Here is an 18,517-nt window from a genome sequence, read left to right on the forward strand (position 1 = left end):
AACAGAGGAGAACAGAAACCACCTCACAGGATTGTTGTGAGCCTTAAATGAGCAAATTTAAGACTTAAAACAGGTCATTGACATAAGAAAACCTTCAAAAAGTGATAGCTATTAGTATCATGTAGCTCCTAGAACAGTGGTTGACTTATAGTAGACGCGCATAACTGTTAAAAAGGGGCCAGGAGGACTCTATTTATGCATTCATCCATTTAATTATGCTTCGGAAATGTCTTGCTCTTTTCATACTGTCGATGCTGTAAACTACAAAACCCATAATAAGCCAAGTAAGTAAGCAAGAGCCAGCATTCTGGGAGGAAAACAAAGAGATTTCCTTTATTGAAATATCCATGCCACAGTTCCTACTAGGTGCCAGGCACTGGGAGAGGCACTAGGATAGAGAAATAAATAAGTTACAGGCCTTTAGGGATTTTAGGTGCTGTTGGGAGAGACAAACACGAAACGCAGTGTTATGTGGATCATAATAAATAGAGGAACAAGCTGTGGCTGCACGGTTAACCCCCAGTGGAGTCAGGAAAGGTCTCACAGAGGAAGGAACAATTGTCTTGGTCTTGAAGGAGAGGTAGATGCTCCCAGGTGAAGAAGAGAACGAAGGACATTCCAAGGAATGAGGATAGCATATACAATGCACCAAGTTGCCAGCAGGCACCATGTTTCTGGTGAGAAGCCTGGGATGGAAGTCGAGATCAGGAGAAGTAAGCAGGAACTCGACAGGAAAGGGCGTGGTCTGCCCCGGCAAAGAATTTGGACCGTTATTTGGTGGGCCGCTGGAGGCCTGAATTGAGGAGCACCATGAGCACAGGCACATTTACCAAGAAGTTAATGAGGTTTAAGCTTCGAGGCCCATCACTGGCATGGCCCCTTCCAAACCCTGAAGAGCCCAAGCAATGTGGTTGTAAAATTTGCAAAATAAGATAAATCTTAACTGCAATCAGTTAACACTGCTGTCTCTTTTCACTCTTTCTCCTGTATCACACTTTCCCCCATGTTGGATGGCCTTGGAGTGGTAGCCATAAGCATTTTTGGAATTCAACTAAAAGTAAGTTGAGTAAAACACTACTTTGTTTAATACTTGTACTTAATTTTCCCCTTTTCTTCTTGATATATAATATTTTACATATTTATGGAGTATATATCATATACATACTATGTGTAATGATCAAGTTTGTTATATACGTGGTATGTATAATGGTCAAGTCTGTTATATACGTGGTATGTATAATGATCAAGTTTGTTATATACGTAGTATGTATAATGGTCAAGTCAGGATATTTGGGATATCCATCACCTTGAGTATTTATCACTTCTATGTGTTGGTATCATTTCAAGTCCTCTCTTCCAGTTACTTTGAAACATACAAAGTATTGTTGCCAAGTATAGTCACCCTATTCTGTTATCAAACATTAGAACTTATTTCTTCTATCTAACTGTATGTTTGTACCCATTAATCAACTTATCTTGGTTCCCCTCCCACCAACCACCCTTCCCAGACTCTGGTTTCTATCTTTCTCTTCTCTACGGCCGTGAGGTCAACTTTTTTAGCTCCCACATATGAGTAAGAACATGCAGCATTTGTCTTTCTGTGCCTGGCTAATTTCATTTAACATAATGACTTCCAGCACCATCCTTATGGCTGCAAATGAGTTGATTTCATTCTTTTTTATAACCGATAATATTCCATTGTGTATCTATACCAAGTTTTCCCTATTCATTTATCTGTTGATGGACACTTAGGTTTATATCTTTGCTATTGTGAATCATGCTGTAACACACATCTGAACGCAGGCATCCCTTTGATATACTATTTATTTTCCTTTAGCTAGATACCCAGTAGTAGGATTCCTGGATTATAGTAGTTCTATTTTTAGTTTTTAATAAATCTTCGTATTGTTTTCCATAGTGGTACTAATTTACATTCCCATCAATGGTGTATAAGAGTTCCCTTTTCTCTGCGCCCTCATCAGCCTCTGTTATTTTTTTCTTCTTTATAATAGTCATTCTAACTGGGGTAAGATGATATATCATTTTGGTTTTGTTTTGCACGTCCCTAATGATTCATGACATTGAGCATTTTTTCATGTGTCCATTGGCCATTTGTCGGTCTTCTTTTGAGAAATATCTATTCATGCCCTTCTCCCATTTTTAATGGGGTTATTATTATTATTACTTACTGTTTAGTTGTTTGAGTTCCTTGTATATTCTGGAATTAGTCACCTGTTGCATGAGTAGTTAGCAAATATTTTCTCCCATTCAAGAGGCTGTCTCTTTACTCTGTTGATTGTTTCTTCTGCTGCATAGACGTTTTTCAGTTTAATACAGTCCTATTTGTCTATTTTTTGTTTTGTTTTGTTGCCTGTGCTTTTGAGGTCTTGGCCATAAAATCTTTGCCTAGACCAATGCCTTGAAGAATTTTCCCTGTGTTTTATTTTACTAGTTTTATAGTTTTGCGTCTTACATTGAAGTTCTTAATCCATCTTGAGTTGTCTGTATCTAGTGAAAGATAGGAATCCAGTTGCATTCTTCTGCATATGATTATTCAGTTTTCCCAGCACCATTTATTGAAGAGGGTGTTCTTTCCCCATTGTATGTCCTTGGTGATTTGTTGAAGATGAGTTGGCTGTAAATATGTGGATTTATTTCTGAGTTTTCAATTCTGTTCCATCAGTCTATGTGTCTGCTTTTATACCAATACCATCGTATTTTTGTTACTAAAGCCAGGTAATCCATTTTGAAGTGAGTCAAGAAGTGACTCTGAAGTCACATCTGAAGATAGTGTGATATCTCCAGCTTTATTGTTTTTGCTCAGGATTACATTGGCTATTCTGGCTCTTTTTTGGTTCCATACAAATTTTAGTATTTTTTTTCTATTCTGCGGAAAATGGCATTGGTATTTTGATGGGGATTGCATTGAATATGTAGATTGCTGCAAGCAGTATGGTCATTTTAATAATATTAATTATTCCAGTCCAAGAGCATGGAATGCCTTTCCATTTGTTTGTGTCATCCTGAATTTTGTTCATCAGTTTTTTTGTAGTATACCTTGTAGAGCCCTTTCACCTACTTGGTTAAATTTATTCCTAGATTTTTGTTTGTTTGTTTGTTTGTTTTTATAGCTATTGTAAATCAGATTTCTTTCCTTTTTTGTTTTGTTTTTGTTTTTTGTTTTTTGTTTTTTTTTTGAGAGGGAGCTCTGTCACCCAGGCTGGAGTGCAGTGGTGTCATCTCGACTCACTGCAACCTCTGCCTCCCAGGTTCCAGCAATTCTCCTGCCTCAGCTTCCCGAGTAGCTGGGATTACAGGCACATGCCACCACGCCTGGCTAATTTTTGTATTTTTAGTAGAGATGGGGTTTCACCATGTTAGCCAGGCTGGTCTCAAACTCCCAACCTCAGGTGATCTACTATTTCGGTCTCCCAGAGTACTGGGATTACAGGTGTGAGTCACCGTGCCTGGCCTATTTATATCTTCTTGTACTACATCTTCAAAAATTGTTGTGATTATTATTTCTGATTGGCTTATCTTTTAGTCATTCTACTCAAGATAAGAGTAGTTTACACACCACAATTACAGTGGTGAGATACTCTGTGTTTTTCTGTGTACTTCCTATTACCAGTGAGTTTTGTACCTTCAGATAATTTTTGATTGCTCATTAATGACCTTTTCTTTCAGATTGAAGAACTCTTTTTAGCATTTCTTGTAGGACAGGTCTGGTGTTGATGAAATTCCTCAGCTTTTGTTTTCCTGGGAAAGTCTTTATTTCTCCTTCACGTTTGAAGGATGTTTTCACCAGATATAATTTTCTAGGGTATAAGTTTTTTCTTTCAGCACTTTAAATATATCATGCCACTCTCAGCAGGGCGCAGTGGCTCACACTTGTAATTCCAGCACTTTGGGAGGCTGAGGTGGGTGGATCACCTCAGGACAGGAGTTTGGGACCAGCCTGTGGCTTCTTACAGGGTCTGGCCAATACGGTGAAAGCCCATTTTTGCTGAAAATATAAAAATTAGCCAGGTGTGGTGGTGCACACCTGTAGTCCCAGCTACTTGGCAGGCTGAGGTGTGAGGATCACTTGAGCCCAGGAGGCAGAGGTTGCAGTGAGTCAAGATCACTCCACTGCACTCCAGCCTGGGTGACAGAGTGAGACTCTGTCTCTAAATAAATAAATAATAAATCGTGCTGCTGTGGTGTACACATGGGGGAAAGGTGTCCGCTCTCTATGCACGAACCTAAGCACTGAGGCTGCTCCACCAGTGGGGTTAGGGTCACTGCCTCAGGCCCCAGACAGTCAGCTCTCAGGCTCGCCCACTTGGACTCCTGGTGGCAACAACCGCTGCATTTGTGTGGGTGGTGGGGAGGAAGGGGAGGCGGTGGGATGGGTGGAAGGAATTCCACTCTCCGATTATGAGTCCCAGAATAGAGTCTTTGCCTCTGCTGGGGGCAAGGTCGCTTCTCACAGGGTCTGGAAAGTGTGTGCTCTGGTTTACTGTGACTGTGTCCCAGGGGTTGCCTCCTTGGTGTGCGGCACCATCCTTTCCCTGAGGAGTAGCAGTTAATGTGGGCCAGGTACTGGGGACCCTGTAGCACCTTTGGGTCCAGCCAGTGCTGTGCCACTGTAACCCTCTGAGTGGACACTAAGGGATATCAGTGGGGGATCCGGAAATGTGGACATAGGAGGGTGCTTTCACAATGGTGCTGTGCTGCAGTCAAGTATGTCTTGCAGAAGCATGTGACCCTGGTGTGATGCCCTGACAGGGCCGCCAGACCACCACCCACACTAGTCTCAGAGTTTGTAGGGTAGAGGAGCTCTCTCACGGTTAGGACTGCAGCAGTCTGCAGCAGGGATGTGTATAGCAGAGAGATTCTCAGGGCCAACCTCGAGTGAGTTGGCCACTCACTTCCTGTTCCATCTGTGCCTCAGGTATTTCCCATAACTTCTCTGTTGAACTCCAGTGTTCTCTCCTAGATGTTCTATTGGAGGTATAATTATCTATTCACAATTATTGATTCCTTCTGTAAAGAGTGAGTGTCCCATGTCTCTAGTCAGCCATTTCGAACCCCATCTCAGTTTTTTGAGAGAAATGTATTTCTGTGGTTTGCCGTCACTTCCATGAGTTTATGCTATCCATGCCAATAGGAATAGCTTCTAGGAATACTACCATCAATTAATGTGCTGCCTGACCTGACATAATGACATGAAGCAGCAGTGCCAAAGGTTGTGTTCAAGGAATATACCCTTTAGTATCTGGCACTAAAAGTAAAGTGGGAAGCGAAGGAGAAACCAGTTTGGAATATGTGGAGCCAGGACACATCTATAGAAAATTCATCTAGTTCTCAGCTGTGTAAAATTATAAGTGGGCAATTAATTTTTCATTAATGCCCAGCCAAAACAAAATTTATCTCTTGCCAAGGAAACTGCTCAGTGATGCAGTGTATGTAATTATAAATACATCATACATATGAAGATGTGATCAAGGAGTATGAAGTCAAAAGATATATATATGTATTTTTTTATTTTCAAGAATTCTGCTTCTGACTTCAAATAGAGTAACAGGAATTGGATTTATTCTCACACCTAAAAAAAAAAAAAAAACTAAACATTAAACCAAATATATTAAAGACATTGACTATCAGACAACAAAGGACAAAGATGGGGAAAAAAGTGAGTCTTATAATTGCCCCCCAACAGGAAGGAGAAATCCAGGCATGGCCATGTGATCTCCTTAAGTTGAGGAGGTAAAGCTGGGAGTCTTGGGAGGGAAGAGTATTAGAGGTAAGACAGCTTCAGTAAGAGAGATCGTCAAAGGATGTCAGACGCCTCCCCTGGAGTCTTTGACTAAGTGCTAATCAGCAAATGTATGAGGAAACTACCCAAGGCCAATGAGAGAACCACCCAAAAGGATTAGAAGAAACTACTCAGAGATCTCATGGGACTGGGAGTAGTTTCTGTTCTCATTAGCGAACAATGAAAAATCTCATAATTTGCAGCACATTCATAGAGTCATCAGAGTTTTGTCTCTATAGTGGGCCAAAATAAGCCCTAGAATAAATGATGCTCTGTTCCCACCAACCCCCAACCCCTGACAAAAAAAAAAAGAAAAAAATTCAAAAGGATAAAACTGTTCATAAATAACTATGTCTCAGAACAAAGCTCAAGAATATGTATAGGAAAGCAAAAATATCCAGCAGTCAAAAGGTAAAAATCACAATGTCTGGCATCCAATAAAAAATTACAAAGCATACAGAAAAGTAGAAAAATATGGCAAATAGTTAGAAGAAAACTCAATCCTTGAAAATTACTCCAGCCTGGGCAACATGGAGAAACCTTATCTCTACAAAAAATACAAAATTTAGCTGGGTGTGTTAGTGTATGCCAGGAATCCTAGATACTCAGGAGGCTGAGGTGGGAGGATCACTTGAGCTTGGGAGATTGAGGCTGCAGTGAGCTGTGATCATGCCACTGCACTCTAGCCTAGGCAACAAAGCAATACTAAAAAAGAAAAGAAGGAGAGAAAGAGAGAGGGAGAGAGAGAGGAAAGAAAGAAAGAAAGAAAAGAAAGAAAGAAAGAAAGAGAGAGAGAGAGAGAAAGAAAGAAAAGAAAGAAAGAAAGAGAGAAAGAAAGAAAGAGAGAAAGGAAGGAAGGAAGGAGAAAGAAAGAGAGAGAGAGAGGGAGGGAGGGAGGAAGGGAAAAGAGAAAGAGAGAAGGAGCAAGAGAGGGCAGGAGGGACAGAAGGAGAGGAGGAAGGAGGGAGGGAGAGGGAAGGAAGGAAGGAAAGGAAGGAAGGAAGGAAGGAAGGAAGGAAGGAAGGAAGGAAGGAAGGAAGGAAGGAAGGAAGGGAGGGAAGGAAAAGAGGGAGGGAGAGAGGGAAGGCAGGCTGCCCAAAATAACACAATGACAGAAATAGCAGACAATTACATTAAAACAGCTATTATAACTGTACTGTATATTCAAGGAGATAGGGAAAGGATTGAGTTTGTTAACTAGAGACATGAAAGATGCAGAAAAACTAAAACCAAAATTCTAGAGATGAAAATCACAGTATCTGAGATTTAAAAAAAAAAATTGGATGGGATTAACAACAGATTACACATTGTGGAAGAAATGATTACTAAATATGAAGAAATATTAATAAAAGCAATCCATAATAAAACACAGAACATAAGAAAATATTTTTTTAATGACCAAAGCATTAGTGAGCTTTGGGTTACATTCAAGTGACCTAATATAAGTTTAATCGGCATCCCCAAAGAAAAATATTTGAACAAACAATAGCCAAGATTTCCAAATTTGATGAAAACAATAAATTCACAGACACAAAAAAGCCAATAAATATAAGCATAAGAAACATGAAGGAAACTGCAACAAGAAACATCATAATCAGGTGGGCGTGGTGGCTCACACTTGTAATCCCAGCACTTTGAGAGGCTGAGGCAGGCAGACCACGAGGTCAGGAGACTGAGACCATCCTGGCTAACATGGTGAAACCCCGTCTCTACTAAAAATACAAAAAAAAAAAGAAAAAAAATTAGCCGGGCATGGTGGCGGGCGCCTCTAGTCCCAGCTACTTGGGAGGCTGAGGCAGGAGAATGGCATGAACCTGGAAGGCAGAGGTTACAGTGAGTGAGCCGAGATCAGGCTGCTGCACTCCAGCCTGGGCGACAGAGCGAGACTCTGTCTCAAAAAAAAAAAAAAAAAGAACGCTTTTTTTTTTTTGAGACAGAGTCTCGCTCTGTCGCCCAGGCTGGAGTGCGGTAGCACAATCTTGGATCACTGCAACTTCCGCCTCCCAGGTTCAAGCGATTCTCCTGCCTCAGCCTCCCGAGTAGCTGGGACTACAAGTGTATGCCACCACACCTGGCTAATTTTTTTTTTGTATTTTTAGTAGAGACGGGGTTTCACCGCGTTAGCGAGGATGGTCTCAATCTCCTGACCTAGTGATCTGCCTGCCTCCGCCTCCCAAAGTGCTGGGATTACAGGCATGAGCCACCATGCCTGGCCAAGAGAACACTTTTAAAACAACCAGAGGGAAAAAAGTTATTACATACAGATGAACAAACATAAAAGAACAGGAGATTTATCATTAATAATGACACAACCCTGAAGACAGTGGAGCAGTAGTGGTAGACTACTGAGGAAAAAAACTGTCAACCTAGAATTCTAAACCCAGTGAAAATACCTTTCAAAAACAATGGCAATAGTCACCTTTTAAAATATGAAACACTGTTCAGAAAAATGAGGATTGTGATATGGTTTCAATCTATATCCCCACCGAAATCTCATGTAAAATTGTGATCTCCAGTGTTGGAGATGGGGTCTGGTGGGAAGTGATCAGATCATGAGCATGGATCCTTCATGAATAGTTTAGCACCCTTGGTGCTGTTCTCATGATAATGAGTAAGTTCTTGAGAGATCTGGTTGTTTAAAAGTGTGTAGCAATCCCCCCAACACACACCCCCAGCTCTCTCTCTCTTGCTCCTGCTTTGGCCATGTGATATGCCTGCTACCCCTTCACTTGCCACCATGGTTGTAAGTTTCCTGAGGCCTCCCCAGAAATGAAGCAGATGCCAGCATCATGCTTCCTGTACAGCCAACAGAACCATGAGACAATTAAACCTCTTTTCATTATAAATTACCCAGTCTCAGGTACTGCTGTATAGCAATACAAGAATGGACCAATACAGATTGCTTTCCTTGATGTGTGAGAGTCATCAATTCTCCTGTTGGTTCATTATTGAGTGTGCTGTAAATGAAATCATTTGCAATTAAAGTGAGATTTGCTCCCCCAGACAAAAAGCAAAATAAACATATTTCTCAAACATGCACATGATGAAAGAATTCCTCATCAGCAGAACTGCAGTACAAGAAATACTAAAGGAAGTAGTTCAGGCAAAATAAAAATAATAATAAATCCGCATCTTTACAAAGGAATGATGAGCATCAAAAAATGGTAGGCATATGGGTAAATGTGAAAGATCCATTTTTAAAGAGATTTAAAGAACAAGAACTTTTCTTTAAATCTTTAAATCTCTTTAAAGAGTTATTACAGTGTATTGTGGGGTTTTTCACATATGTAGAAATAAAATGTATGACAACAATAGCACAAAGGCTGAGGGAAGAGAAGTGGAAATATACTGTAGTAAGATTCTTATTCTGTAAATGCATCAATATAATATCACATGAAGCTAGACCACAATAAGTTAAAGATGTACACAATGAGCCATAAAGCAACCATTAAAAAAAGCAAAACAAATTAATAAGGCAACAAAGAAGATAAAAGTAGAATCATAAAAATAATCTATGAGAAGGAAAGAAGAACAAAGAACAGATGACAGAAAAATAGTAAGATTATTGATTTAAGCTAACTATATGAATAATCACTTACAATTTAAATAGTCTAAACAACTCCATTAAAGGCAGAGATTGTCCGATCGTATTTTAAAGAAAAACACACAAATATATGCTGCCCACAAGAAATCCACTCTAAATATAAAGATATATGTAGGGTAAATTATTATTGACTACCCTACCCAAATGCAAAAGAATACATATTATTTTTTAATGCACACACAGAACATTCACAATGATAGACAATATTTTTGGCTACTGAAAAGCCTCAATAAATTTTAAAAGTTCTAAATCTTACAAATTATGTTCTCTGGCCACAGTGGAATTGTGGAATAAATAAAATGTAGAGTAAATAAAATGCAGGTCTCTGGGATATCCCTAAATGTCTGGAAAATAACACACTTCCAAATAACCCATGGGTCAAAGGAAATTAAAGGCGAAATTAGAAAATAATTTGAACTGAATGAAAAGGAAAATGTAACATATCAAAATTTATGGGACACAGATTGAGTACTTAAAAAGAAATTTATAACACTAAATGCCTATATTAAAAAAGAAGAAAGATATAAAATCAGTTAAGAAAATAGAAGTCCAAATGACATCACCAAGATGGTGGATGAGAAGGTAATGCTCATCCCCCACTGAGAAAAATAATGAATAAACAACTACATACCAACCAAAATAGCTCTGGGAGAGCTTCAGAGTACAGTGAAAAACTTACAGCAACCCAGAGGAGCACACAAACCAAGATAGCCATATTAAAAAATACAGAAAGTATCTTACCTACTCCACCCCATCCCACAGTCCATCACAACTTTGCACCAAGAGGCATCTCCTTGACACAACCCACAACCTCCACCTGTGGGAGAAAAGGAGCTGGAGCTGATGCTGTGGCTTCCCAGAGCTAGAACCACCACACCCAACTCAAATAGCATCTTCACACTCACTTATAAATGGTGTTTCCCTATTGAAGTGAGTCCATAAAATCTGGAAGAAGTGGCTATTACTTCCAACATGCAGGCATCACTACAAGGCTAAAGAAACATAAAAAATCAAGGAAATATTACACCACCAAGGGAACACAATAATTTTTCAGTAATTGACCTCAAAGAAATAGAGATCTATGAACTACTAAAGAATAATTCAAAATAATTGTTTAAGGAACCTTGATGGCTACAAGAAAACACTGGCAATTCAGTGAAACCAGAAAAACAGTACAAGAACAGATTAAAAGTTCAAGAAAGAGATAGAAATCGTTTAAAAATAACCAAACAAATTCTGGAGCTGAAGAATATAATAAATGAAATTGAAAATGCAATAGAGAATTTCAACAGCAGACTTGATCAAGCAAAATAATAATAAAAAATCTGTGAACCTGAAGACACATCATTTGAAATTATCCAGTCAGCAGACAAAAGAGAAAAAAGAATGAAGAACAGTAAAGAAAGCCTATGGGATTTATGGAATACCATTACTGAAATCAATATATGTATTTGGGAATTCCAAAACCAGAAGAGTGGCTGAGCACTGTAGCTCATGCCTATAACCCTAGCACATTGGGAGGCCAAGGCAGGAGGATCACTTGAGCCCAGGAGTTCAAGACCAGTCTGGGCAACATAGTGAGAACTGTTCTCTATAAAAAATGTAAAAATTAGCTGGGTGTGATGGTGCATGCCTGTGGTCTCCACAACTCAGGAGGCTGAGTTAAGAGGATCACTTGCACCCAGGAGGCCAAGGCTGCAGTGAGCTGTGATTGCACCACTGCACTCCAGCCTGGGCAACAAAGCAAGATGCTGTCTCAAAAAGAGAGAGAGAAAAGAAAAAAAAAAGTAGGAGAGAGGGCAGAAAGCTTTTTAAAAAATAATAGTAATAAAGGCTGAAATTTCCCAAATCTTGAGAGGGATATAGACATCCAGATTCACGATACCAAACAGTCCCCAAATAGAATCAACCCAAAGAAGGCTACATCAGGGCATATTATACTCAAATTACCAAAAGTTAAGGACAAAGAGAATTTTGAAAGCAGCAAGAGAAAAGTAACTGATCACATATAAGGGAGACTTCATGGGACTATTGGAAGATTTCTCAGAAGAAAACTTGCTGACCAGGAGGAAATAGGATGATGTAACCCAAGTACTGAAGAAGAAAAAAAAAATGCCATTTAAGAATACTATTCTTAGAAAAATTTTCCTTTAAAAATGAAGGAGAGGTAGGGCATGGTGGCTCACACCTGTAACCCCAGCACTTTGGAAGGCTGAGGTGAAGGATCACTTAAGCCTAGGAGTTTGAGACCAGCCTGGGCAACATGGCAAAACCTCATCTCCACAAAAAAATAAAAATAAAAATTAGCCAGGTGTGGTGACACACTCCTGTAGTCCCAGATACTAGGGAGGCTGAGACAGGAGGCTTGCTTCAGCACAGGTGTTTGAAGTTGCAGTGAGGCATGATCACACCACAGCACTCTAGCTTGGGCAATGGAACAAGACTCTGTCTATAACAATAAAATTAAAGAGCTGGGTGCAGTGGCTCATGCCTGTAATCCCAGTACTTTGGGAGGCTGAGGTGGGCAGATCCCCTCAGGTCAGAAGTTTGAGACCAGCCAGACCAACATGGTGAAACCCCGTCTCTACTAAAAACACAAAAATTATTTGGGTGTAGTGGTACATGCCTGTAATCCCAGCTACTCAGGAGGCTGAGGCAGGAGAATCACTTGAACAGAGGAGGTAGAGGTTGTAACGAGCTGAAATTGCACCATTGCACTCCAGCCTAGGTGACAAGAGTGAAACTCTGTCTCAAAAAAATAAAAAATAATATAATAAAAATTAAACTACAAATAAGATAAAATAAAACATAAGACAAAAAATTTGTAGGGGCTGGGCGTGGTGGCTCACGCCTGTAATCTCAGCATTTTGGGAGACCAAGACGAGTGGATCACCTGAGGTCAGGAGTTCGAGACCAGCCTGGCCAACATGGTGAAACCCCATCTCTACTACAAATACAAAAATGAGCCAGGCATGGTGGCAGGCACCTGTAATCCCAGCTACTTGGGAGGCTGAGGCAGGAGAATCACTGGAACCCAGGAGGCAGAAGTTGCAGTGAGCCAAGATCACAGCACTGCACTCTGGCGTGGGAGACAGAGTGAGACTGTTTCACACACACACACACACACACACACACAATTGCTAATGGATATACAATATAAAAACAAGCCAACAGCCAACAAGATCACAAAGTGTGCAGGGGTGCAGTGATAGAGAGTAAAAGTCTAGTGTTTTTGTAAGCAATTGAAGTTAAGTTGTTATGAACTAAAAATGAGTTATAACTCCAAGCTAACCATAAACAAAAGACATATGGCTGGGCACAGTGGCTCATGCCTGTAATCCCAGCACTTCAGGAGGCCAAGATGGGCAGATCACTTGAGGTCTGAGGTCAGGAGTTCAAGACCAGCCTTGCCAACATGGTGAAATCCTGTCTCTACTAAAATACAAAAATTAGCCAGGGGTGGTGGTAGGCACCTATAATCCTAGTTACTTGGGAAACTGAGGCAGGAGAATCACGTGAACTTGAGAGGTGGAAGTTGCAGCATGCCGATATCACACCACTGAACTCAGCCTGGGTGACAGAGTAAGACTCCATCTCAAAAAAAAAAAAAAAAAAAAAGAGAAGACAGTACAACTGATATCACAGAAACAAAAAGATTTATAAGGGACTATTATGAACAATTATATGCCAACAAACAGGATAACCTAGAAGAAATGGATAAATTTCTAGAAACATACAACTTACCAAAACTGAAGCAAAAAATAGAAAGCCTGAACAGACCAATAACAAGTAAGGCAATTGAATCAGTACGCAAAAAATCTCCCAAAAAAGAAAGCCCATAACCAGATGGCTTCATAGGTGAATTCTACAAGCATTTTGAAAAGAATGAACACCTAATCCTTCTTAAACTCTTCTGAAAAATAGAAGAAAAGATAACACTTCAGAAGTTATTCTGTGAGGCCAAAATTACCCTGATACCAAAACCAGACAAAGATACTCCAAGAAAAGGAAACCTCAGGCCAATATCCCTGATGAAATTAGATGTAAAAACCCTCAATGAAATACTAGCAAAACTAATTCAACAGCACATTATAAAAATTATACACCATGGGCCAGGCATGGTAGCTCACACCTGCAATCCCAGCACTTTGGGAGGCTGAGGTGGGTGGATCACCTGAGGTCAGGAGATCGAGATCAGCCTGACCAACATGGAGAAACCCTGTCTCTACTAAAAATACAAAATTTAGCTGGGCATGTTGGCAGGTGCCTGTAATCGAAGCTACTCGAGTCTGAGGCAGGAGAATTGCTTGAACCTGGGAGGCAGAGGTTGTGGTGAGCTGAGATCCCGCCACTGCACTCCAGCCTGGGCAACAAGAGCAAAACTTCGTCTCAAAAAAAAAAAAAATTATACACCCTGAGCAAGTGCAATTTGCTTATTTATTTGTTCATTTGTTTTATTATCACTGGAATGCAAGTATGGTTCAACATATGAAAATCAATCAATGTGATACAACATATTAGCTAAAGAAAAAATGTGATTATCTCAACAGATGCAGAAAAAAGTTTGGCAAAGTTCAATATCTATTCATGACTAAAACTCGCAGCAAAAGAGGTACAGAAGAAACTTACCCTAATATAATAAAGGCCATTATGAAAAGTTCACAGCTGATATCATAACCAATGGGGAAAAACTACAAGCTTTCCTTCTAAGATCTGGTACAAGGCAAGGATGCCCACTTTTACCACTTCTTTTCAACATAGTCCTAGCCAGAGCAATGAGACAAGAAAAAGCCATCCAAACAAAAAAGAAGTAAACTTATCCTTGTTTACTTGCAGATGGTGTGATCATATACATAGAAAACACAAAAGACTCAATGAAAAAACTGTTAGAACTCATAAATGAATTCAGTAAATTTGCAGGGTATGAAAATCAACATAAAAAAATTAATCAGGCCAGGCAAGGTGGCTCATGCCCATAAGCCTAGCACTTTGGGAGACCAGGTCAAAAGAATTGCTTGAGTCCAGGAGTTCAAGACCAGCCTGGGCAACATAAGGAGACCCCCATATCTACAAAACATTTTTAAAATTGATCGGGCATGGTGGCTCATGCCTGTAATCCCAGCACTTTGGGAGGCAGAGGCAGGCAGATCACTTGAGGTCAAGAGTTCAAAACCAGCCTGACTAACATGGTGAAACCCCATCTCTACTAAATACAAAAGATTAACCAGGTATGGTGATGCATGTCCTGTAATCCCAGTTACTTGGGAGTCTGAGGCAGGAGAATCGCTTGAACCTGGGAGGCAGAAGTTGCAGTGAGCTGAGATGTGCCATTGCACTCCAGCCTGGGCAATGAGAGTGAAAACTCCATCTAAAAAAAAAAAAAAAAAATTAAATTAGCCAGGCATGGTGGTGTATGCCTGTGGTTCCAGCTATTTGGGAGGCTGATGTGGAAGAATAGTTTGAACCCAAGAGGTCAAGGCTGCAGTGAGTCGTGATTGTGCTACTACACTCCAACCTGGATGACAGAACAAGACCCTGTGTCAAAAAAAATAATAATAATCACAAAAAAATATTTTGAGACAGAACTTTGCTCTGTCATCCAAGCTGGAGTGCAGTGGTTTTATCATAGCTCACTGTAGTCTTAAACTTCTGGACTCAAGCAATCGTCCCACCTCAGCCTACTGATAATCTGGGACTACAGGCACATGCCACCAGCCCCACTAATTTTTTATTTTTTATTTTGTAGAGACAGGGTCTTGCTATGTTGCCTAGGCTAGTCTCAAACTCCTGGCCTCAAGCAATCCTCTTGCCTCAGCCCCCCAAAGCACTGGAATTACAGACATAAGCCATTATGCCCACCCCTAGTCACATTTCTAGACACAAACAGCAAACTATTCAGAAAGAAAATTAAGAAAACAATCCCATTCCCATTAGCAACAAAAAGAATAAAATATTTAGGAATAAACTTAGCCAAAAAGACTTGTACACTAAAATTATAAAACATTGAAGGAAATTAAATAACATTATATATAAATGAAAAGACATCCCATGTTCATAGATTGAAAGAATATTGGTAAAATGTTCATACTACCCAAAGTGATCTACAGATTTAACACCATCCCTATCAAAATCCCAATGATATTCTTTACAGAAATAGACAAAGAATCCTAAAATTCACATGGGATGACAAAAGACCTAGAATATCCAAAGCAATCTTAAGCAAGAACAAAGCTGGAGGAATCACACTTCCCAATTTTAAAATATATTATAGCCAGATATGGGGTAGTCCCAGCTACTTGGGAGTGGAGTCTGAGGCACGAGGATGTCAGCCCAGGAGTTTGAGGCTGCAGTGTACTATGATTGCACTGTGAATAGCCACTGCACTCCAGCCTGGGCAACATAGATACATACACACACACACACACACACACACACACACACACACACATAAATTATAGTAATCAAAACAGTATGGTACTGGCATAAAAACAATATATAGAACAAAGGAACAGAATAGAGCTCCCAGAAACAAATCCATGCATCTATAGTCAACTGATCTTCAACAAGGGTGCCAAGAACACACAATTGGAAAAGGATCATCTCCTCAGTAAATAGTATTGGGAAAACTGGATATACAAATGCAGAAGGATGAAATTGGATCCATGTCTCACACCATATACAAAAATCAACTCAAAAAGGATTAAAGATCTAAGCTTGAAAGCTAAAACCATAAAACTCCTAGAAAAAAACATAGGGGAACATTTTCTTGATATTGGTCTGGGAAATGATTTTTTTGATATGACACCAAAAGCACAAGCAACAGAAGCAAAAATAGACAAATGGGACTGCATCAAACTAAAAAGCTTCTGCACAGCAAAGGAAACAGAGAAAAACGGCAGTCTGAAGAACAGGAGAAAATATTTTGAAACCATGTATCTGATAAGGGGTTAACATTTAAATTGTATAAGGAACTCATACAACTGAATGCAAGAAAGAAAAGAAAAGAAAAGAAGGAATGAAGGAAGGAATGAAGGAAGGAAGGAACGAAGGAAGGAAGGAAGGAAAGTAAAAAAAAAAACAAAAAAAACCAAATAACCCTATTTTAAAATGAGCAAAGGACCTGAATAGACATTTCTCAAAAGAAGGCATACAGATGGTCAACAAGTATACGAAAAGGTGTTCAACTTCACTAATCATCAGAGAAATGCAAATCAAATGAAATGTTACCTCACACCAGTTAGAATTAGTATTACCAAAAAGACAAAAGCCAGGTATGGTGGCTTGCACTTATAATTTCAGCTATTCAGGAGACTGAGGTGGGAGGATCACTTGAGCCCTGGAGTTCAAGACCAACCTGGGCAACATAGTGAGACTTTGTCTCCAAAAATTATATATATATATATAGAGAGAGAGAGAGAGAGTGCAAGAGAGAGAGAGAGAGAGAAGAGGGTCTCACTCTGTTACCCAGGCTGGAGTTTGGTGGTACAATCTCAGCTCACTGCAACCTCTGCTTCCCAGGCTCAAATGACCCTCCTGCCTCAGCCTCCTGAGTCGCTAATTTTGTTTTTGTTTTTGTAGAGACAGGGTTTCACTACATTGCCTAGGCTGGTCTCAAACTCCTGGACTCAAGTGATTCACGTATCTCAGCCTCCCAAAGTGCTGGGATTACAGGTGTGAGCCCCTGTGCCTGGCTGCCAAAATTTTTTAAATTTAAATTTAAATTTTTTAAATCACCAAACTCTGTGCCTGGCATGTGCCTGTAGTCCCAGCTACTCAGAAGACTGAGGTGGCAGGATTGCTTCAGACCAAGAGTTCCAGGCTGCAGCAGTGAGCTTTGGTCGTGCCACTGCACTCCAGCCTGGGTGATAGAGCGAGATCCCATTCCCAGTCTTAAAAAAAAAAAAAAAAGACATGATAACAAATGTTGGTGAGGATATAGGAGAAGAAAGAACTCTTATACACTGTTGGTGGGAACATAAATTGGTACAATCATTATAGAAAACAGTATGGAGGTTCCTCAAAAAAATAAAAATAGAATACTTTATGATCCAGCAATTCCATTTCTGGGCATACATCCAGAGGACAGAAATCAAGACCTTAAAGAGATACCTGCATTCCCATGTTCATTTCAAGCATTATTTGCAATAGTCAAGATATGGAAACAACCTGAATATTCATTAATGGATGAATGAATAAAGAAAATGTGATACACACACATATACAATGGAATATTACTCAGCTTTAAAAAAGAAGGGAATCATGCCGTTTGTACAACAAGGATGAACCTGGAGGACATTTTGCTAAGTGAAATAAGCCAGATGCAGAAAGACAAATACTGTATGAACTCCCTTATATGTGAAATTGAAAATCATCAAACTTTTAGAAACAGAAAGTAGAATGGTTGTTACCAGGGGCCAAGGGGAGGAGGAAATGGGGAGATGTTGGTCAAGGGGTACAAAGTTTCAGTTATGCATGATGAATAAGTTCCAGAGACCTAATGTACAACACTGTGAGTATAGTTAACAATACTGTAATACTCAAACTTTGCTAAGAGGGTAGATCTTAAGTGTTTTTCACACACACACACACAGAAAATAGAAACGATATGAGGTGATGAATGTGTTAATTAGCTTGTAAATATTTCACAATGTATATGGATATCAAATCATCAAGTTATCCACCTTAAACATATATAATTTTTAATTATCAACTACACCTCAATAAAGCTGTGGAGTGGTAGAGAAAATAGAAAAAGAATAGCAAATTAAACCCAAAGTAAACAGAAGAAATAACACAATAAAGATCAGATCAGAAATATAGGAAATGGAAAACAGAAAAACAATAGGGAAAAATCAGCGAAACTAAAAGCTAGTTCTTTGAGATCAATAAGACTGATAAACCTCCAGCTAGACTGATTAGGAATAAAAGATAAAATGATCAATGTCAGGAAAGAGATGTGTCATCACTACAGATTGTGCAGATATTAAAGAAAAATAAGGAAATATGAAAAATTTTATGCCAATAAATTCAACAACTTATATCAAATGAAAAAAATCCTGTGAAAGACACAAAACACCAAAACTCAGCCAAGAAGAAACAGGTAATCTGACTAG

The 18,517-nt window shown here is 39.5% G+C and overlaps 1 protein-coding gene across 2 annotated transcripts in view; it reads left to right on the plus strand.

Moving 5' to 3' along the window:
- The window catches only part of WNT2B (Wnt family member 2B), a 63,400-nt gene continuing 44,883 nt past the window's right edge, over positions 1 to 18,517 (plus strand). For both annotated transcript variants that reach the window (XM_025374713.1, XM_025374802.1), the window contains exon 1: positions 1 to 1,057. The gene's annotated coding sequence lies outside the window, so the exon portion shown is untranslated. The remainder of the gene's footprint in view (positions 1,058 to 18,517) is intronic.

The sequence above is a fragment of the Theropithecus gelada genome, chromosome 1 (assembly GCF_003255815.1).
Source record: "Theropithecus gelada isolate Dixy chromosome 1, Tgel_1.0, whole genome shotgun sequence".
NCBI lineage: Eukaryota > Metazoa > Chordata > Mammalia > Primates > Cercopithecidae > Theropithecus > Theropithecus gelada.